Genomic DNA, 22989 nt, shown 5'->3' on the forward strand with positions numbered 1-22989 from the left:
ATTACTAAAAGGAAAGAAAGGAAGGGGAAGGGATATTTAATAATGAACTTGTTCTTTTTCCTCCACTACCAGAAGGAAATAGGGAGAGAACACCATCACCTCCTCTTGAAGAGGATGATGTAGATGAGAGTCTTACACATATTGAGTATGATAACCCACGTATAGAATTACCTTCATCTCTCCTTCAAGAATCTCTTGATAGGGAGTTTTCCTTCAAAAATGAAGGGAGAAACGAGTGCATCCAAGAGCAAGGTGCTGAGTTTACTCCTTTAACTCAAAATCTGGTACACATGGATTATATTCCAAGTGCAAGAGGGAGAGAAGAGTCTCTCGTTGATAAGCTGGTTTCTCAGATTAGTCATATGATTGAACAGTCCATTATGACAAAATTAGGGACTAAGAGAGTGTTGAATTTTGGGGATGAAGATTGAAGTACCCCCTCAAAAGGAGCTAAATTCTAGCCCCGAGAGAGAAGAGAATTCTCAAAGTATGATGGAGCACGAGAGGCGGATAAAATCCTCAATTAGATTTACCATTTTGAGCTATATTTTGCCCATCAAGATAAGACCGACCATGAGAAGCTTGCTCTTGCCACACTGCATCTACAAAAGGATGCTTTAATGTGGTGGTTCTTATTAAACAAACAGGAAAAGAGCCTATTCTTCAATGGTCCAAATTTGTAGAGCAGCTCAAGGCCACTTTCATGCCTCCAAGGCATGAAGAAGAATTGACCTTCCGTTGGGAAAGGTTCAGGAAACTCGATAATGAGAATAACGCTGAATTTACAGCTAGGTTTTGGAAACTCTCTTTAGAGTTATCTGAGAAGAGTGAAGATGATAGAAGGAAGAAGCATTTAGTAGCCCTAACCCCAGAAATGAGATATGAGGTTGAGATGTTCAACCCAACCACCTTGAAAGACCTCACTAAATTGGCTGAGATTGCTGAGAGGAAATTGAATCCTCATAAACCCTTCAACAAAGGAAAGGAGAAAGCTATTGTATAAAATGTTAACAACCAATTATGTCCTGGATGGATACCATTTCCTTCCATGACTGATGATGAGAAGAAAAAGCTAATTAAGGAGGGTAAATGTTTTGGATGTAAGAAACATAAGCCAAGGTATCCATGGCATAAATGTCCTACTCTATTAGCCAAAATTACCAAAACAAATTTTGTAAAAGGAAAAGGCAAAGCATTCAAGCAGGAGGGTGAGGCTTCTACCTCCTCATCCCAAGACTCTACGATGAACATATAACCAAGAGTAAATGCTATCCCATTCAGCCAACACTGGTGTATGGATGTGTGAACTGAATAGAGAGTAGGCATATTTATTATAAGTATAGACGGAGAAAAATCCATGTAGAGCGTCTGATAGGAGGACTAGGGCTGAAATAGAAAAGTTGGAAAAAGAGATTTGAAGGTCTATAGTTTCTATAGACTAAGTAGATCTCCATCGCAAAATCATATATAGCCAAGGTCTACCTAGTTCAATAACACATTTGGGTGAGAGAACATCTTTTGAATATTGACCAGTTTGTTGAGAATATGTTTCAGCTTATTGAGTAAATTACTATAAAGAGATTTCAGCAGCTTGGTATTCAGAAGAGAATTCTAAGTATGAAGAGATATTGAAGAGGCACTGCAGTAATACTTCTGCATTTTGAATATTCAGCATCAAGAGGAACTAGAACTGAGATTTAAGTTCTGATTCAGAAGAGATCGTGTACTACTAGGAGAAGACTATTTGCAGATTATGAAGAGGAGATGCAAATGCAGAAGTAAAAGAGAAGCATACGCAAGAGAAAGAGACAAGAGAGGATCCAGAAGAGGACTTCTATCCATTCAAGCAAGAGGGAGTGTCATGACGAGAAATTGCTAATCCATGATTAGTAGACATTAAAACATTGCTATATATTATACGCCAATGGTGTAACATGTATATGTATTTATGATGGACACCGACCGATTTGTTATGGTGGTGGATCATCTCAATAGATAGGACTAGTCGAGCTAGAGCCACTGCTTCAGACAGCATCGAATTTGGACATGTGATACTTATTCTATTAATAAAAATGTGCACACACGTGTCTAGGTTCTAGGGGCAATAGGAAGGGAAGGGTGCATTAAGGTGCATTGAATGGTAGATGCATGGGTCATAGGCTAAGGGTAGGTGTAAATGGGAAGATGGAACTTGAGTGATCTCAAGGGACATTAATGAAAGGGTATCACCTTTTCAGTGTGAATCTCACATAGCATTCTTCATTCACCTTGCATTCATCCGCCATCTCACACACACCTTGCATGTAGGTCGAAATAGAAACAAGTACTCTCACGAGGGTGCTCTTCCCCATTGGAGGGCCAATTGGCATTCCAATTCTACATGCATTGCACACATTTACATTCTTGAGAAGGCTGGTTCTTCATAGAAGGCACATGGTAGGAGGAACGGAATAGAAAAGAAATGGAAGAACTAGAAAGAAATGAAAGGAAATGGAAAGTACAAAGCAATGATAACCAAAATACTCACATGATAGAAAAGCTTCATATAGACCACTCTAATGTGACACTAAACAAGTACAACACTAAATAGTGTGACACCAGACTCTAGAAAGCCAAAGTGTATATGGCAATATGACACATGGCATGTCTAGGACTCATGAGACTATTAAAACACACCTAGAACAGCTAGAACACTCACTTTGACTTAATGTTCCAACATCCCCCCATGAAGGAAATGTGAGGGACTACTGGAATGGGACCAAAAATAGAACATGACAATGATGGAGTCTACTGCCCTGTGCACCCCAAGTAGCTCAGAGGCTCAAAGAAGCATGGCTACCAGACCAACACATTGGTCTAGGGAATTCACCAACATCCTGGAACTCCAGGCCTAATAAAGAGACCCATCAAGCCAATAGAAAGGCTCTCACAATACATCCCCCCTCGCTTCGTAATAGGACATGAGAATCTTTATTGACTCAATGACTCAAGGAGATTATTACATCAATTTTTTGGGGACTACCTAGGGCAAAGTACTCAACTACATCAAGCTCATGTAAAACTTAAAAGGCAACGTCACGATCATCAGGTTCATAGATCTTTGGATGGACAGAGAGAGATCTTAGATGTGAGCCATGAGAGCATGTGTCAGTGAGAGCGTGTCTTCATCTACTTTCTTTGCTTCACTATGGACGACCGCAACCAAGACCGCAACCAAATTGGCATGGTCTTTGATTTGTTGCTTGGTAAGTTTCTTGAAGCCACGATCCTCCGTGTGACCAAGCTTCCCACATTATGTGCACTTGAGAGGTTTGAATTTACCTTTACCCTTTGAAAAAAGTGTAGTAGAGTTAGGAGTATTGGCATACCTCCGTTTATGGTCAAGTAATGATGGCCACGATGCCATGGAAGGCCATCTTTGCTACCCGTAGTGCTAGAATGACATCCTGGTACTTTGCAATGTCTCAATGCTTGAGAGGTGGACAACAACTTGATCATCGTCCCCTATAGGGGCCTTCAAAGTAGTAAGTTGTGTGATGAGGGACTCCATGTGATTCATATGCTATTGAAGAGTGTCTTCATGCTTCATGATGAGCCTGAAGAGCTCTTGGTGAAGAAATACCTTGGAATTGATGAGTTGGTTACCAAACAAGTGCTCTAACTTGCTCCACAACTCATAAGGCAGTGAGCTCAAAATCAAGGTGATGAATGATAGTATCAGCAAGAGCCAAACCAATAAAAGAGAGTGCCTTGTCATTTTGAGCTTGCCATCGGAGAAGCTTCTCTTCACAATCAGCCATAGATTATTTCTCATAAGTAGAAGTTGCATTTTGGCTTGCCATTTGTGAAGTTCTTCCCGAAGAACTTCTAAATGGTAACACTTGATTTGGAAGACTCCATACTTGAAAAAATGAAAGTACTAGTGCAAGACCAGCAAGTTGAAGAGTTTAAACTCGTAGTGGAATACCTCGGGCCTTGGAGTAGCAACTTCAGTTGTTGGGGAGCAAGTTGGGATAGAGAATGGAGGAGGAATTTGAGGCAGATGGCAGGCAGAGAAAAGACAACAACACGTTACTTATAATAGCAACAAGCAGTAGGAATTCCATCACGAACTCAAATCTCGTTAGAAATTAAAGAAGCCATAACTTTTGACTGAAAACTCGGATTAAGTCAATGTAAAAGGCAAAAATATAGAGTTCAAAGTCCTCTACAACTTTGCTACAGACTTCAAGTCAAAATTCCATCTCCAGAGTCAAATATGAACGTCGCACTACTCTCAAGTCTTATAAACAACACGAAGAGATCACAAGCAAGAATCAGCTTTATGAGAGATCTTCAGTAGCCCATGATCCTCTCGAACAGCTCCTCCAAGTTGGCGATCGTCATGAGGAGGATTGGGTGGAGGAGACGAAAAGAGGCAGTTTTCTAAGGACGAGGAGGGAGAGTAACTTCATTGGCCTCCACCTCAATCTCTTGGAAGGGGAAGGGAAGATAGGGCTAGGAGCATGGCTTAGATACCACATGAAGGCACATGGTAGGAGGAATGGAATGGAAAAGAAATGGAAGAACTACAAAGCAATGAAAGGAAATGGAAAGTACAAAGCAATGATAACCAAAATACTCATATGAGAGAAAATCTTGATGTAGACCACTCTAATGTGACACTAGACAAGTACAACAATGTATAGTGTGACACTGACTCTAGAAAGCCAAGTGTATATGGGATAACTCCCAATATGACACGTGGCATGTCTAGGACTCACTAGACTCTAGAAACACACCTAGAACACTCACTTTGACTTCATGTTCCAACACGTCCTCACAGATGATGTCACACAGTCAAATCAAACCACATCCAATTTTCCAAAGGTCAAGTGACCCTTCAAACATTCAAAAGAGAAACCACAACCCCTTTCGCACTCATAATCTTGTTCACACCATAAGCTCTGAAATACCCCTCTTGCAGCCAAGGGTGGTGATACTTGTTGTAAAATGTAACAGGTCTCCAACTCCATCGCAATACTGCAAAGGAGGAGGCCTCATTGTTGTCTCTGTGCCAACATGGACTTAGGTAGAACAGAATGTGTGTAGAGTAGCAGCAAAGCTCCGCTTCTTGTACTTGCATAAGGCTAGAAATAATCCCTCTTAGAAATCCAACTGGCATGTTCTACATGCAAGTTCTACATATTTTTTCCTACATGCAACTCCTACATGCGGGTTCTACATGCAACTCCTACATGCAAGTCCTACATGTAACTTCTATTTGCAATTCCTACATGCAAGTTCTACATGCAAGTCCTATATGCAACTCCTACATGCATGTTCTACATGCGAGTTCTACATGCAACTCCTACATGCAACTTCTATATGCAAGTTCTACATATAGAGAGAGAATGTCTTACAATTCCTACATGCAGAGAGAGAAGCTCTCCAACTTGTATAAATACCCCATAATGGAATGAAGCCCACACTCTTTGGGGCATTGTGTTGAGTTCTACTTTGGTATTCTAAGCAATTGTCTCAAGTGTCCATGCTTCCTTGCACTCCACATCCAAAAGCATGTCCTAACCTTGCAACTCCTCCTCCCCTCTCCTCTAACCTTGCAAACCATCCTCTCCCTCTCCTCCTCCCTCCTCCTCCTCCCTCCTCCCTCCTCCTCCTCCTCCCTTCTCCTCCTCCCTCCTCCTCCTCCTCCTCCCTCTCCTCCTTCTCCCTCCTCCTCCTCCTCCCTCCTCCTCCCTTCTCCTCCTCCCTCCTCCTCCTCCTCCTCCCTCTCCTCCTTCTCCCTTTTGCTTCTCCTCCTCCTCCTCCCTCCTCTCTCTTCTTTCCCCCATGCTCTTACACCTTCTTCCTCTCCCACTCCTATGCTCCCTTAAAACCCTTAGTTCCTCAACCCTTAACCTTCATGATCTACGAGGGAGACGATTTCTCCACCATGTACTCTACCCTGAACCTTGGATCCTCCTTCTAACCCTGGAACCTCTTCTAAACTCTAGAACCTCTCTCTAAACCTTGGAACCTCCTTCTAACCCTTGAACCTCCTTCTAAACCTTGAAACCTCTTCTAAACTCTGGAACCTCCTTCTAACCCTTAAACTCCTCCTAAACCCTGCAACCCCCAATGAAGGCGAAAGCCTTCATTACCTCAACCATGATGATACACATTCCGTTTACACATGCATGCACTATGTTTGCTTACCACACTTAAGCCTACGTCTCTCACCAGAATACGACTCGAGGTCCTAAGCTACACATATACTACAAACGACAACGCCGATATATCTGTAGGTGACGAAAAGCCTCGGAACCATGCATATTGAGAATACCCCACTCTTCTTGCGAAAGCCGTGCGAAAGAGCCAACATTTGGCATCGCTGTCAGGGAGACTAGCGTCTCAAGTAACGAGTAAACATACGTAGGTATGTGTAAAAAACAAACTACTTCAAACTTTCATGAACATATCACTCAAGAGCTAGGAGAGCTAAAATTTTCCCAACTCAAGTAAAAAATTAAAAAATAATTCCTAGCTGAAACTCTTCGCTACTAGTTCAGGAAAATGCATGTTTTTTGGAAAAATAGCACCTTAAGGAATAAATCATACCATATGATGGTTGTCAGAGTGTAGAGCTTCAAATTTTGAACATTTCTCCTTTTTACGGAGGCACATTCTGACACAACCACCAAAAGTTATGGGCAATCAATGATTAAAGGTTCTAAATGCCATAACCCAAAAGAAAAATTAAATCCACCTCCCTAGTCAAACTTGGACAAATTCAAAGGTGCACATGTGTTTGACTAAATCCATGGCTCCCCCTTCTTCCCTATAAAAGAGCACCCATCCCTCTCATACTTTTTCTTTTATATCTTGCCTCCGTCCTCTTCCCCATTCCGAGCCCTACGCAAGACACTCCTCCCTTTCCATCAACCACCACCCTACTCCCATCCTCACATGGTGAGTTACTTCGAGCCCATCTCAGCAGCAGTGATAACCTAGCCATCCACCCACCATCTATTGGTCCTCAACAATCCCGTTACATTGAGAAAGACTTGGAGAGCATTCAGGTGACCATCTCTTCCTTTGGATTTTCGTCAAAGTTTTCCGTTCGTCAAGTTTTTTCTTTTTTCTTTTTTCTCCCAAGCCTCTTCCCCATGAGCTAGACCATAGTGAGTTAGAACGTGCACACGTTCCACGACCCCAGAGATGTTAGCAGCCACAGTATCTAATACTCCTTCAAGAACTCCAGAGGGTGGTGGTGGTATGGGCAATGGATTTTCTTTTGATTCAAGAGCATATGTTTTCAACAACAAATGTCAGTCGCTGGCACCATCCCTTGCCAAGCAAAGGTTTGTCAATAGGCAAAAGTAGTTTGAGGCAACAACGGCTTGCTTTTTAGAGGCGGCTGACAGAGAGCCTACCAAATGTAGCCTCTTGGATTGTTGGAGGTGACTTCAACAAGTTTGGGGAGGATAAGCAGAGCAGAGCGTCCTTCTCGGAGATGTCGACATCAAAGAGGAGCACGTGAGAGAAGTTTATTTTCATGATCTGTGGCAGAGACCCATGGTGAGAGGCAGAGTTTTTCATACTTCCAAGAAGCCTTCGTTTCTCTTTTAGGAATCGCAAGCATGATGGACTAGTTGGACAAGTTTTATGTTGAGAAATGGGCAATGCACCGGGGATGAGGTACTGGCATTTTGACAGGGACCACGACGTCTGATCATTCCCCAATTATTTTGCACCTCGGGCAACCCCGTCGAGAGCTTCCCTGGAGCAAGAGGCGGGTCGAGACCTGGAGTCAATCGGTTGATGGGCCAGACGAAGGTTGAGCCCTGTGGGCAACACATGCGATTCAGAGGAGAGTGGGGAGTTGCAGTCCAAAGCTTTTCATCGCCACCACCTCCTTCAAGCATCTCAGAGAGGCATCTCAGAGAGCGACACCTAGGGTTACATTGGCTTGTAGACAGACATGAGTGCAAGAGGCTTGACCTCTAGGACACAGAGACTCATCATGAAGAGTTCTCCTACCATTTTTCCAAAGCCCGCTGGGTGCAACAAGGTGATAGGATGACTAGGCAATTCTTTTAGGCCACAGGACCCAAATTAGTGCGGGAACATAACTACAGGGACTGAGAGATGCGGACAGCCACATGCACTCGGATTCCCATGATATTCTTAAGATGATCACATAGTTCTACATGAGGTTGTTTTAGGCTGAGGAGTCCCCCTTGGTGCTTGCAACCAAGGAGGTTGTTTGGGCCCACATCCCAACAATAGTGTCTCAGAGCATGAGCAAACAGCTAGAGATGCCTTTCACAGATGAGGAGCTCTTAGAGGCCCTCAAGGTCCTCCCTATCATGTGCACGGATTGGTATCCAACGTGTATTGGGTACACAAGACTAGCTCAGGTAGCCTAGGGACACTTAGAGCTAGGTAGGCTTGATTCTCAGGTTGAGTGGCAAGGGTACGAACCAGTTAGAGGTCTTCGCTATTTTTGGCGCTTGGGGACCAAGTCTATATAAGGGTCCCAGAGGTTTAATTTTCAAAGAGCCGATGGGAGCAAGACTTATTCCCAAGTGCTAGGTCTTGTCTGTGATCCTGGATTGAGTCACGGACATGCGTGTGCATCATAGCGCAAGCTGGTTATGATCTGGTTGGGAGTTCGTGCCAATAGCTCAACTGGAGGCTCGGAGGGAAAATCTCCTGATTTAGGATCGCATCCCATAGATGTCATGCTTGGGTGCTGAGCAACATGCTCAGTTTCCTCACGTTTGGTGTGTTCTTGTGTTTGCTTGTAGATCAAAGGTTTCAGAAGTGTTAGGGTCATGTCAGTTGGTATTAGAACCAACTCCTGAGGTAGGAACTTCTGTTTGCAAGAATTTTGGACGATTTTTTGTCCAGGTATGCCCTAATTTTGAAATTCATGTTCATTACTCTGCCAGTGCTTGATTGGTTCATAGGTTAAGGGAAGTGGTTAAGATTAGGGAAAGAAGGTAGGAGAAGGGCAGAGAGTGAGTGAATCCAAAGTTGAACTGAGGTGTTAGGTGAGAGAGAGAGCGAGGTGTAGCTTGGAGGGGCAGAGAGAACGATTGCACAGGAGAGAGATTGCAAGAGAGAAGCGATGGGCTGATCGTTGGTAAGCGATGGGCTGAGGTAGAGCTTCAGTTGAAACCCAAGTACAGTCAGGCTGAGCAAAGACTAGGACAGCGCCATAGGCTGAAACAGTTCACTGGAGGGAGCGTGTGTGAGGAGCGAGTTTTTTGAGCGAGTTTTGAAGCAAGTTTTTTTGGCAACCCACTATTTCTTATTCCACCTATTCTAGTTAGTCCTCTCTCTCTCTCTCTCTCTCTCTCTCTCTCTCTCTCTCTCTCTCTCTCTCTCTCTATCTCTCTATCTCTCTCTCTCTCCCTCCCTCCCTCCCTCTCTCTCTCTCTCTCTCTCCCTCCCTCTCTCTCTCTCTCTCTCTCTCTCTCTCTCTCTCTCTCTCTCTCTCTCTCTTTGTGTGTGTGTATGCGCACGTGCGCACGAGTGCATATAGCTCTCTCACCCCCCCTCCCTCCCTCCCTCTCTCTCTCTCTCTCTCTCTCTCTCTCTCTCTCTCTCTCTTTCTTTCTCTCTCTCTCTCTGGTCTTTAGCAATTGTACACGGCATGTGCTTTGTAAACTCAAAAGCCTTGCATTCTATTTGATGGGTTTTGCAAACATTGGCCAATTAACACTGATGGTTTAAGGTTTGTGCTCCATTTTTGTGTAAGAAGAAGAAACCATTAAAAACAACAATACTTCTATGAAAGAAGAACAAGCAATTCATTCAAGTCCATGCTAATCACAAATTTTTTTGGTGAATTAAACCCAACATTACAAAGGACACAATACTCCAAATTTCTCCATGATATTGGTGTATGATACATAATTGCGTTTGGAATTCTATTCCAAGGAAATAAGCAAATAAATTGTTTTGCTACATATTTGGCATTTTGGTAAACGTTCTATCACTGAAAAGGACTTGCAAATTTTCATCTGAAAGCATGTATGAACATGTTCGCATTGGCATCCATCCCAAACACATGGAGCTAAACAAAATACAAATGCTTGCATGCAAGGAATGCCTTCCCCTCCATCACTCAATCCATGAAATCCCAACAACGACATACTGGGTTCTTGGCAACGTCAACATTATCACTTTCCCCGATCACTCTAGAGTTTTCAGTCTCTATCTTGAAAACTTCATCTTTCAAGGCTTTCAATATTGTGTGCTCCTTTACTGTTGCTTCTAGAGCAAGGGTGGAATTGATCCTTGTAGCCGTAGCTTCTAAGACTCCCGGTCGATATCTTGGTGCAGATGCATTCAAATGACACTCTATCGGGGCCTTGTGTAGAACAAATTGCAGTGAAGAGAGTGGGAGAGAAGTAAGGAGTCTCACTTGCAACTTTCTCACATACACAATGGGGGAATACACACAAAGGTGGAGGTTGAAAACAATCCCCTCCACCATTCCCCCCTCCACCACCATCCCCTCCACTTCCCCCCCCCCCTTTTCCTCCCCCCCCCATCCCTCCATTCCCCCCCCCCCTCCTCCATCTCCCCCTCCACCACCACCCCTTCCCCCCCCCGTCTCCCTCCACCACCACCCTTTCTTCCCCCCCCCTGCCCCCCTCCTCCATCTCCACCTCCCCCCCTCCATCTCCACCACCCCCTCCACCCTCCAACACCCCCCCTTCCATCTCCTCCACCCCCCCCCCTGCATCTCCACCACCCCCCTCTCCACCACCCTCCCCTCCATCTCCACCACCCCCTTCCCCCCTCCATCTCCACCACCCCCCTCTCCACCAGCCTCCCCTCCATCTCCACCACCCCCTTCCACCACCACTCTCCCCCCCCTCTCTCTCTCTCTCTCTCTCTCTCTCTCTTTTCCCCCCCTTCTCTCTCTTTCCCTCCCCCTCCCTCTTCTCCCTCTCTCTCCCCGCCCCCTCTCTCTCTCTCTCTCTCTCTCTCTCTCTCTCTCTCTCTCTCTCTTTTCCCCCCTCTCTCTCTCTCTTTCCCTCCCCCTCCCTCTTCTCTCTCTTTCTCTCTATCCTCCCCCCCGCCCTCTCTCTCTCTCTCTCTCTCTCTCTCTCTCTCTCTTTCCCCCCTTCTCTCTCTTTCCCTCCCTGTCCATCTTCTCCCTCTCTCTATCTCTCTCTCTCTCTCTCTGTCTCTCTCTTTCTCTCTGTCTCTATCTCTGTCTCTGTCTCTCTCTCTCTTTCTCTCTCTTTTCCCCTCCTCTCTCTCTCTCTCTTTTCCTCCCTCTTCTCTCTCTCTCTCTCTCTCTCTCCCTCTCTCTCTCTCTCTCTCTCTCTTTCCCCCTCTCTCTCTCTCTCTTTCCCTCCCCCTCCCTCTTCTCTCTCTCTCTCTACCCCGTCTCTTTTCTCTCTCTCTCTCTCTCTTTCTCTCTCCACCCCCCCTCTCTCTCTCTCTCTCTCTCTCTCTCTCTTTCCCCCTCTCTCTCTCTCCCTCCCTCTTCTCTCTCTCTCTCTCTCTACCCCGTCTCTTTTCTCTCTCTCTCTCTCTTTCTCTCTCTACCCCCCCCTCTCTCTCTCTCTCTCTCTCTCTCTCTCTCTCTCTCTCTTTCCCTCCCCCTCCCTCTTCTCTCTCTGTCTCTCTACCAGCGTCTCTTCTCTCTCTCTCTACCCCCCCTCGCTGGCCGCTCCAATTACCTAACCATTAACTTAATAGCAAGGGCTTAAGCCCTTGCTGCTAAGGGCAGTGGCGCCCGCAACCTCCTCCCCGCTGCCACAGTGCCCACCCCTAGCCACACCCTCCTCACTACCCACCTCACCGCCCGCCTCCTCCCCCCTCCCCTCACTAGCCCCCCTCCCCTCCTCTCTGCTCCACCCTCCCCTCCTCCGTTCGAAATGCCCCCCCCTCTCAAACACCTCTCGTCAGCCGCAGCGCGATACCCCCCCCGGGAAATTTTTATTTAAAAAATAAAAATTAATTATTATTTATCAATTAAAAAAGCCTAATCTAACCTAACCTAACTGGACCCTAGGACTAACCCTAGCTAGGTTAGTTTATACCTAGGTTAGGTTAGCTCTAACTTAGGTTAGATTAGATGTACCAATCTAGTTAGTGTAACTGTAGGTTAGTTAGTTGTAGTTAGGTTAGTCTAACTTCTAGTTAGACTAATTGGATAGTTAGGTTAGGTCAACTAACTGTGGCTAGTTTATCTAACTGTCATCAGTTTTAACCCACAGTTAGGGTTATAGGCTAGTTAGACTAACTGGAATCCAATTGGTTCAAACCCCTCAGTTGGACTTAAAGTCCATTCACACCAACCGTAAGACCAAGGCCCTGTTAAATTACACGATGCAGCGGAACAGAAACTGAACAAAGAATAGAGAGTACACATCAAACTGGAGAGGAACAAAATTTTCCGTTAATACTAATGTAGTACAAATGATGGCTCCGTCCACCCGTGCGCTCCCACAGTGGAGCTTAGATGGCGATCCAGACACATACTAGGTGAAGAGCTACTAGCTAGAAGATCTGATTTGAACTTATCTGATACAATGGACTGGGGAGGTCGGCTCTTTATAGCTATGAGGGTGGTAGTCGGATCAACGTAGTTGGTGGAACCAACCAGTCAACCTAGTCGGTGGAGCCAACTAGTCAACCTAGTCGGTGGAACCGACTAGTCGTCCATAGAATATTCAGGGAATATTTCCTATATCGTTGCCTCGGGGGCTCTCACCCCCGAACCTTGGGGGCCAGCTGGCCAGGCCCCAGCAAGAGTAAGGGGCTCCCAGACAATCACCTTTCTACCATCAACGGTCTCATTGATAGACCTCATCTGACATGCAAGTTAGGATCCATCCAGTGTCTCGGGCTCACACATGGCTTCTCCTCATATGGGGGCCTTACAACTTGAGCACCTTAGACCACTGGTGGTTACCAGGAGGGTGGGGCATTGAGCATATCTAACACCCCCCCTCAATGTCCATCCGCAGGTGAACTACTTCTCGGCCCAATGCTGAGTCTCTGAAGATGAACTGATCCTTCCTGAGTGCCTTGGTGAAGATATCTGCTCCATTTTGCTCTGTTGGATAGTAGACCAATTCCACTATCCCGTCCTCGATCAAATCACGCACATAGTGATATTGAATCTCTATATGTTTTGTGCACGCATGAAACATTGGATTTTTAGCAATGGCCATGCAACTTTGATTGTCGCACCTCAGCACAGTTCCCTCATCCTCTTGCACTCCCATGTGCCATAAGATCCTCCTCAGCCACACTGCTTCACAAGCAGCAAAACATGCTGCCTTACTCAGCCTCGGTAGAAGACAATGCCACTGTTGGTTGTTTCTTACTGATCCAAGAGAAGATACCTGAACCTAAAGAGAAACAATATCCAGAATGAGTCACAATGACCAGCCAAGGAAGTGCTCATACCATAGGTGATGCCATAATCAAGAGTACCCTTCACATACCTGAGCACCCGCATCCCTGTATTCCAATGATTCTCCTGGGGATTATTGGAGAACCTGCTCAAAATGCCAACAGCAAAACTAATGTCCGGTCTAGTAATGCACAGATAGATGAGACTGCCGACCAACTTCCTGTACCTCCCGATGTCTACTGGTGGTGAGGCATCCTCCATAGACAACCTCGCATTTACCTCCATAGGTGTAGCTATCTCCTTGCACTCAGACATACCAAATGCCTTCAAGATCTCCCTTGCATATTTTTGCTGAGAGATGAAGATCTTGCCTGTTGCCAGACTTCAATCCCCAAACAGTAGTGCATCAAGCCTAAGTCTGTCATCTCAAACTCAATGCTCAACACCTTTCTTGTCTGCTGGATCATGTCTTCATAGTCGCCTGTAATAAGGAGATCATCCACATATAGAACAATAATAGCAAATTTTCCACCTTTCCTGTACACATACAAGTTAGCATATGAGGCACATCTTTTGAAGTTTAATTTATGAAAAAATTTGTCTATCCATTGGTACCATGCTCTTGGGGCTTGTTTCAGCCCCTACAGAGCCTTCTTCAGCTTACATACTTTGTTCTCAGAATGGGGGGCCTCAAACCCAGGTGGCTGAGCTACGTACACCTCCTCCTTGAGGTCACCATTCAAGAATGCTGATTTAACATCCATTTGATAAACTGGCCACTTTTTATGAGCAGCCACCGATAGTACTATGTGAATAGTGGTCATTCTAGTAGTCGGAGCGAAAGATTCCTGAAAATCAAACCCTTCAACCTGCAAAAATCCTTGTGTAACCAATCTGGCTTTGTACTTTTCCAAGGTCCCATCAGCCTTATACTTTACCTTCCAAACCCACTTGGTGCCAATTACCAGCTCCCAAGTTTCATTCTTCATGATGCTGTCATATTCTACTTGCATAGCATTTTTCCAATCTCGGTCTACAAGTACTTCCTCCAAACTCACAGGCTCCTTTACTTCTGCAATAATCTCAGCCATCAAGGCCATATTGACTATGTGAAGAAGCCCTCCTTTGCTCCTCAATTCTCTGAGACCAACTTGGTCCATCTACATGCTACTCAACAGACATAGGCATCTGGCTATCATGGTCATAGAGCTGCCTTACCCATCGCGGCAATGGCTTTTCTGGTGGTGTAACAATAGGTTGGTGACTTATACCTTCATCATCTGATATTTCCTCCTCCTTTATATCTCCTGGGACAAGTCCATAGTGAATTACCTCTTCACTTGATGATAAAGTGGAAGAGCTCTTCTCTTCCTCCACTGCATGTGGCTGCTCCTTGAACACCACATCGCGGCTCGCTATGATCTTCTTTGCCTCTAAGTCATACAACTTATAGGCTTTCTTCTCATCACAATAGCCTAAAAAGATACATTTGGTGCTTTTTGGTTGTAGCTTGTTTCTCTCTTTGTATGGTACATGCGCATAGCATTCACACCCAAATGTTCTGAAATGGGAGACAGATGGCTTCTTACCGCTGTAAGCCTCATGTGGTGTTTTACCTTTGAGTGCCTTTATATAGTTGCGATTAAGGATGTAAACCACAGTATTGATAGTGTCAGCGCAAAAGTGGTTTGGCAGTCTAGCACCTTTCAACATACACCTCCCCATCTCCATGGTGGTCTGCATTTGGCATTCAACAATCGAATTTTGCTGAGGCATATGTGGTGTCGTCGTTTGTCGCTTGATCCCTTTGATCTTGCAAAAATCTCCAAACTTTGTAGAAACAAACTCACCACCACCATGCGATCTGAATTTCTTCACTTTTCTCCCTGTTTCATTTTCAACAAGCCATACTTTCAATTTACGAAAAGCTTGAGCCTTTTCGCGAAGAAAGCACACCCACATCTTCCTACTATAGTCGTCAACAATCAATAAAAAATAGGAAGATCCTGTTGAGATATCTAGCTCTACTCGTGATATGCCAGGGTGACCGTTGTGCATTTATGTCACCGACTTGTTAGCTGCAGATGCGGTTGGTACACCGCCCATGAATAATAGCTGGATGACAGCTCTCCTTATGTACTCTAGTTAGTAGCTTAGTTAGTATGCCACCTTAGTTAGCTGAGTTTGGTTTGAGACCCAAATATAGGGTTCACCTATTCCTTTTGTACTAAGAGAGAGTTCTTTTGGCTTTCACAACTGCGAAGAGGAAAATTGTTTTCAGCCTCCACCTTTATGTGTATTCCCCCTTTTGTGTATGTGAGAAAGCTGCAAGTGAGACTCCTTACTTCTCTCCCACTCTCTTCACATGGTATCAGATCTCGGTTCGTGGTAAGGAGCTCAAGAAAGCAAACCAAGTTCGTAGTGTCTTGGTAAGAGGATCAGTGTTGCTTTCCTTTTTTGAGTTTGGGAGCAAATCTCTGTAGATAGCACAGTTGAAAAGTGCAAGAGTGCATTGTCTCTGATTGGGATGCCCTTCACGGTGTGGTGAGAGGGTAGTATATGCCATTTCGAGTCACGTTTTGGTGGCGAAAGTTTTCCGCATGCACTCAGAAAGGTGCCCTGTTTTTGCTGTGCGACCACTGTTCTGCAGGTCGGTGAAAAGTTACCGTAGAAATTGCATCGTATGCCTATGCGCAGAGATATTGGGAGTGACATAATAATTCTTATTGCATGTTGATGCAAAATTGTCACTAGGAAGTGACTGTGTGGTCAAATACCACTTTCATCAGTTTTGTAGATTTGCCCTTGTGAGGCAGAAGTTGTGTTTTTTGCCGTGACAGAATATTTTTGCAGTGTTCTATAAAGGCATCTGATGCTCATTCACAGATAGTCACTGAAAAGCTTGACAAGAACAACTTCCCAGCATGGAAGTTTAAAATGATGAATTTCCTTAAGGGAAAAGGCTATTGTGAGTTCATTACTGGAGCTGAACAAGAACCAGTTATTCCTAATGTTCCCAATCAATAGGAGTTGTAGGCATTTAAAGGATGGCATGAGAGAGCCACAAAAGTTATGTACTGGCTATCTTTTAGTATTTTAGATTCTATGATTGTGCATATTTAGGATGAAAGCACGCCGAAGGAGGCGTGGTATACTTTGACAAAAATGTACAGCACAAATACGCAAGCCAGGAAAATGCAGCTCAAGCAGGAGTTGCATAATGTGCAGAGAGAAAGTATGAGAATCAATGACTACCACATGAAGGTGAAGAAGATTGCAGATGCACTTGCTTCCATTGGGTCACCAATGGAAGATGATGATTTAGTTTCTGTGACCTTGAATGGTCTAGGAAAGGATTATGCACAATTCCGGACATCCATTGCCATCCGTGAAAAATTTCCTGATTTTGAGGAGTTGATTGCTCTTCTAATTTTTTAAGAGCAAAGAAATGGTGGTGCATCTTCTTCAAGAGGTACTTCAAAAGAAACTGTCTTCTACTCAAATGCTGGAAGAGGTAGAGGTAGAGGTAGAGCAGGCTGATCTGGAGGTCGTGGCAAAAATTAGAATATGCAGCAAATTCAAGAAAACTAGTCCTATGGAGGAGGACGTGGTAACTTTAGAGGCAGGGGGAGCCAAAGAGGTTGTGGTGGATGGCAGAGAGGCCAAAATGCAAACAGCAATGTTGAATGCTACTACTGTGGTAAAATGGGTCATATGGCTAAAGACTGCTGCAAAAAGCAGAATGACATCATGAATGGAAAATTGCAGCAAGGCAATTATGCATCCTCTAGTAGACAGGGTGATGACAGAAATGAGCATTTGTTTATGGTGCAGCACATGACCGATTCTGTGACAAGTGCAAAAGAAAGCAATGATGTGTGGTATGTTGACTCAGGTGCGTCAAACCACATGACAGATCATGCAAAATGGATGCAGGATGCAAGGAAAATGGAGACACCAGGATTTGTGGAGACTAGTGATGATACTGCACATCCTATTGTGCAGATTGGTAAAATTCCTTTGTCTATGCAGGATGCAAAAAAGAAATACCTGTCTGATGTATTTCATGTCTCGATTATCACCAAGAACCTAGTTTCTGTTGGTCAAATGATTGAGCAGGGCTTGCAGGTCAGACATGCATGCTTTGTTGAGGATATGAAAAATAAAGGTCACTTGATAGCAAAAGGGAAGAAGAAGGGCAAGATGTTTACGTTGGATGCAGACATGCCTGAATTGAGTGTAGCAATGTTTGCACATGGGACCGGTGTAGTTGTAGATATTGATATCTGACATAAACGCATTGGTCATGTTAATGTACAATGACTTAAATTAATGCAGACCCCAAATATTGTTGCAGGATTGCCTAAGTTCAAGGTTACAAAAATGCATAAGGTATGTGAAGCCTATCAATTTGGAAAATAGGAAAGGAAACCATTTCCTAGACATGTTCAAGAGAGTAAGAGGCCATTGGAATTAATCCACTCTGATGTGTGGACTATCAAAGCTGCATCTATTGGAGGCTATCATTATTTTGTCACTTTTATTGATGACTACAGCAGAAAAGTTTGGGTGTATTTAAGGAAAAAGAAAAGTGAAGTGTTTGCGCATTTCAAAGCTTTTAAAGCTATGGTTGAAAAAGAAATAGGCCTATAAATAAAATGCCTAAGGATAGATGGAGGGGGAGAGTACCTCTCAAATGAGTTTGCAAGGTTCCTGCAAGAGCATGGCATAAAGTAGCAATATTCATGTAGTCATACCCCACAGCAAAATGGACTTGCGGAAAGGAAAAACAAGCATATTGGAGAGGTATCTCGTGCCATGCTCAGCAAAAAAGACCTACCAAATTAGTATTTGGCTGAAGCAGTTGCTACACCAGTCTACATAATGAACAGGACTCCCACTGCAGCAATACATGGCATGATGCCAGAGGAGAGGTATATTGGTAGGAAACCAGATATTTCTCATTTGAAAGTTTTTGGTTGCATTGCCTATGTTCATGTGCCAGATGAGTTGAGATCCAAGTTGGATCCAAAAGCTGAGAAGTGCATCTTTATTGGTTACTCTCTGCAGCAGAAAGGGTATAGATGCTATAACCCTTCTACTCGTAAGTTTATCATGAGGAGAGATGTTGTTTTTAATGAGATGACCAGCTGGTATAAACCAGTAAATGTGATTGATGATGTAGATGCACAAAATGGTAATGCTGCACAGAATTCACAGCAGTAATCACAAAATATTAGTGGACTTGTAGTGTCCTCTAGAAGTGTTTCACATACTTTGCAAGCAGATTGAGATCAGGAGAATCTCCTCAAAGCAATGCAGATAGTGGTATGCAAGTATCACGAAAGGGAAAAGAGAAAGTAGATTAGCCCATGGTTGATGTGAATGCAGGTCACTCTTATGTGAATGGTGAATCCAGTGGCTTAGAACAGAGCCTTGATGATGATTTGGGTATTCCTTCTCTTGTTACACTTGGAGTAAGAAAGACAAGGGATGTTTTGAGAGCACCTGGTATTGAGCCTATTTTGTGCAAGTCTACCAGAGTTAAGCATTCTGGGGATTAGGCTGAATATGATGGATTTACAGCCATTCACTATGCCTATATGGTCAAAGTGATACACGAACCAGAACCCACTTCTTTTGAGCAAGCCATGGGAAAAGAAAAATGGGAGAAAGCCATGGATGAAGAAATGGATGCCTTGGAAGTAAATGCTACATGGGAATTGGTGCCTTTGCCTAAAGACAAGAATGCAATTGGCTGCAAGTGGGTTTATAAGGTGAAGCACAATGCAGATGGTTCTATGAGCAGATAGAAGGCAAGATTAGTTGTCAAGGGGTATGCACAGACATATGGCATTGATTATGAAGAAACATTCAGTCTGATTGCAAGGATGGCAACTGTAAGAGTAGTCATTGCTATGGCTGCATCAAAGGGATGGTCTTTACATCAGATGGATGTAAAGAATGCCTTCTTGCATGGTGATTTGCAAGAAGAGGTCTATATGGAGCAGCCACCAGGTTATGTGCATGCTTTTCATCCTAAGTTTGTTTGTAGGTTGAAGAAAGCCTTGTATGGCTTGAAGCAAGCACCCAAAGCATGGTCTGACAAGACAGGACAATATCTTATCACTATTGGCTTTTAAATTTCCAAGGCAAATTTCTCACTTTATGTGAAAAACAAAGAAAGGCATTATGGTGCTTGTCATTCATGTTGATGATTTGATCATCACAGGTGATAAGGATGAAGATATCCTTCATGTAAAAATGCTATTGAAGCAGAAGTTTGAGATGAAGGATTTGGGAGAGCTGCGTTATTTCTTGGGCATTGAGGTGATTAGATCCACAAGTGGGATATGGCTCTTGTAGAGGCAGTATAGATTGGACCTCGGGGGGGTCACTCATCATATGTAACCCTATCACGTGAGTTGAACATAAGGATATTTTTTATTCCTAAAATTTACAGAAATAAAACTACATAAGGGACTATTTAAAATAGTTTTGGAAAAAATTTATAGATTTGTATAGAAAAGGGGTACATTTTATGAATGAAAAAATTTACAGATAAGGGATTTTAAATATAGGCCTTGAACACATGTGATATAGAGGGTTTATACATAGTGACCCCCCCGAGGATTGGACATGCTATCCAAATATGGGATGACAGGCTATAAGCCTGTTTCAGTTCCTTTGGAGCAGAATGTGAAGTTGAGCACAGATGCAGGTGAGCTTCTGGAAGACCCTACTATGTACAGACGCATAGTAGGAAGTTTGATTTATATGACTATTACCAGGCCAGATTTGAGCTATGCTGCTGGGTTGGTAAGTCAGTTTATGTAGGCTCCAAGGAAATCACATTTGGATGCGGCTAGACACATACTGAGGTATGTGAAGTTCACATTGCAGTATGGGCTATTTTATGAGACTGGGGTTCAGATACAGTTGCATGGATACACTGATGCTGATTGGGCTGGTAGTATTTCTGATAGACGACCTACCAGTGGATATGTGTTTTCTTTTGGGAGTGCTACAGTCACTTGGAGCAGCAAGAAACAGCCTACAATTGCCTTGTCGAGCACAGAGGCTGAATATAGCGGTGCAGCAATGGTTGCATAAGCTACTTTATGATATGCATTAGCCTATAGATGGGCCAGTTGTCATTTATTGTGACAACATGAGCAGTATACACTTGGCAAATAACCCAGTCTATCATGCTAAAACAAAGCACATTGAGGTGCATTATCACTATGTGCGGGAGAAGGTTCTAGTAGGTTTTATTGATGTAGTTTATGTCAGCACAGAGGATCAGGTAGCTGACATATTCACGAAGGCATTGGGTGCAGAGAAGCTGTGCAAGTTCAGAGACTTGCTTGATGTGCAGGAATTGGGATGGAGCTTGAGGGGGAGTGTTGAGATATTGAGCTCCACTCTGATATGCCAGGGTGACCGTTGTGCATTTATGTCACCAACTTGTTAGCTGCAGATGCGGTTGGTACACCGCCCATGAATAATAGCTGGATGACAGCTATCCTTATGTACTCTAGTTAGTGGCTCAGTTAGTATGGCACCTTAGTTAGCTGAGTTTGGTTTGAGACCCACATATAGGGTTGACCTATTCCTTTTGTACTAAGAGAGAGTTCTTTTGGCTTTCACAACTAAGAACAGGAAAACTATTTTCAGCCTCCACCTTTGTGTGTATTCCCCCTTTTGTGTCTGTGAGAAAGCTGCAAGTGAGACTCCTTACTTCTCTCCCACTCTCTTCACAGATCCCCCCAAGGCTTATGTAGGCATCTTACCGCACAAGTCAACTTATGAATGCCTCCGTTGTCTCTCATTCATTAAACTTCTCAGGCTGTGAGCTGATTCTCCAGGTTCTCAATCCTTTTCTAATTCCATGTCTCATACTGACTCTTCAATATGTTCTAGGCTATAGTTTCCTTAGATGTATGCTGAATCAAGGTCAAAACACTATCAGTAGTACTTGTAACTAGGGCACACAAAGCATCTGCGTTCCTACGTTTCCAAGCTCGTAGAAGGTTAGCATTAGGAGGTATCGTACTCCCTGGATTTTCTGGGTCGGGGGTTCCTTGTGGTTCTGGGTCAGCAGTCCCTAGTATTGTCTCTAGAAGCTCATATGAATCCCGAATAGCAATAATTTTAAACTTCCACAAAGTGTAGTTTGTACCATCTAGCTTGCCTTTAGTGAAGGCTGGTGGGCGAATCCTCGATGCCTGGATTGTTGCTGTAGTAGCAATTGCTGAACTCGAGCTGCTTCCTATTGCTATCACTCCGCATGCTGTTGAAGCCCTTGCCTCTCTTTTATTCTTCGATCCTTAGAGATGCCTGGGGCTCTGATACCATGTTAAATTACACAGCGCAGTGAAATAGAAACAACAATCAAGGCAGACACTGCTTGGGAAAACTGGAACTTGGATGACACATCTTCAACGACAATCTCAAGCAAATCAGCTCCCTTGCAACATCATGCCATAGCGGGCGATTCACAAAGCAATGTCAATAACTGGATACAAACATTGGCAACCATCGAGAACTGCCATTCATTATACCCCATCTTCTCATAGATAGATGCTAAGGTGCTATAGGTAGATCCTCCACTCACACATGAAGAACCAATCGATCTAGAGATGCCATTCTTTATGGCTGACCTCGAGTGGGATAATGAACCTGAAGAAGGTACCCATACCAATGATGACTTAGATTTTCCTTGGGACCTTGAAACTAAGGCTGAGAATGCTGAAATTGAAGATCAAATCTTTAATAATGACTTAGCCATTCTGCATGCCCTAATGGCAATTGAGCTCCCAAAAGTTGAACCTCCAAAGTTGAATAACAGTGGAAGATCCCGCAAAAAAGCCAAAGGAGGAAATCGCAGAATAGCGAAGGCCGAACACTTCAATGAATTCAAATGAGTCCAAACAAGGATGAGACAAGGATCGTCGAATTGTACCTTGCAAATCCAGCTCCCTCAAAATCAGAACCACCACCTCTTGAATGGTCCCCTGAGGGACTGGAAGGAGTATGCATAGCAAATGAACCCTTACTTGTGGAAACACCTTGCCAGTGGAAAAGTTACCCCACAGTTCCCAATGTAAGAAGTTTTGAAAATATAAGCCACATGTGCAGATGGAGCTCGATCAAGAGCCTTCAGAAAAAGAAAGTCAAAAGGATCTTAACAAATTGGTAAATGAAACTATGCCACCCAGTACACATGGCACATGTCAGGCTAGTTCAACACCATCAGAGGCCGATCTTTGAGAAGTGCCAGAATACTTCAAGAATTACACAAGTGGCAGTGCACCAATAGCAATGCCAAGACCACTAAGAGAATCTAAAGTTCAAGAAATTGATAGCATTGGAGAAACTCCAATCTATGAGGGACCGGCAAAAACACGCACAATAAACCTCGCCCTTGAAGGGGAGGAAGAAAAACTAGTTTTCATTGGGAAACAACTTCGACAAGAAGATGAAACCAAACTCAAAGCACTCCTAATGGAATACCGTGACTGCCTAACATGGTCATACAAAGAGATGAAAGGAATTTCACTAGACGTGGTAGTACACACGATAACTATAAGGGAACGTGCTCACCCTAAGGT

The sequence above is a fragment of the Dipteris shenzhenensis genome, chromosome 2, assembly GCF_047967505.1.
Source record: "Dipteris shenzhenensis isolate YYH24624 ecotype China chromosome 2, Dip_SZ_1.0, whole genome shotgun sequence".
Lineage (NCBI taxonomy): Eukaryota > Viridiplantae > Streptophyta > Polypodiopsida > Gleicheniales > Dipteridaceae > Dipteris > Dipteris shenzhenensis.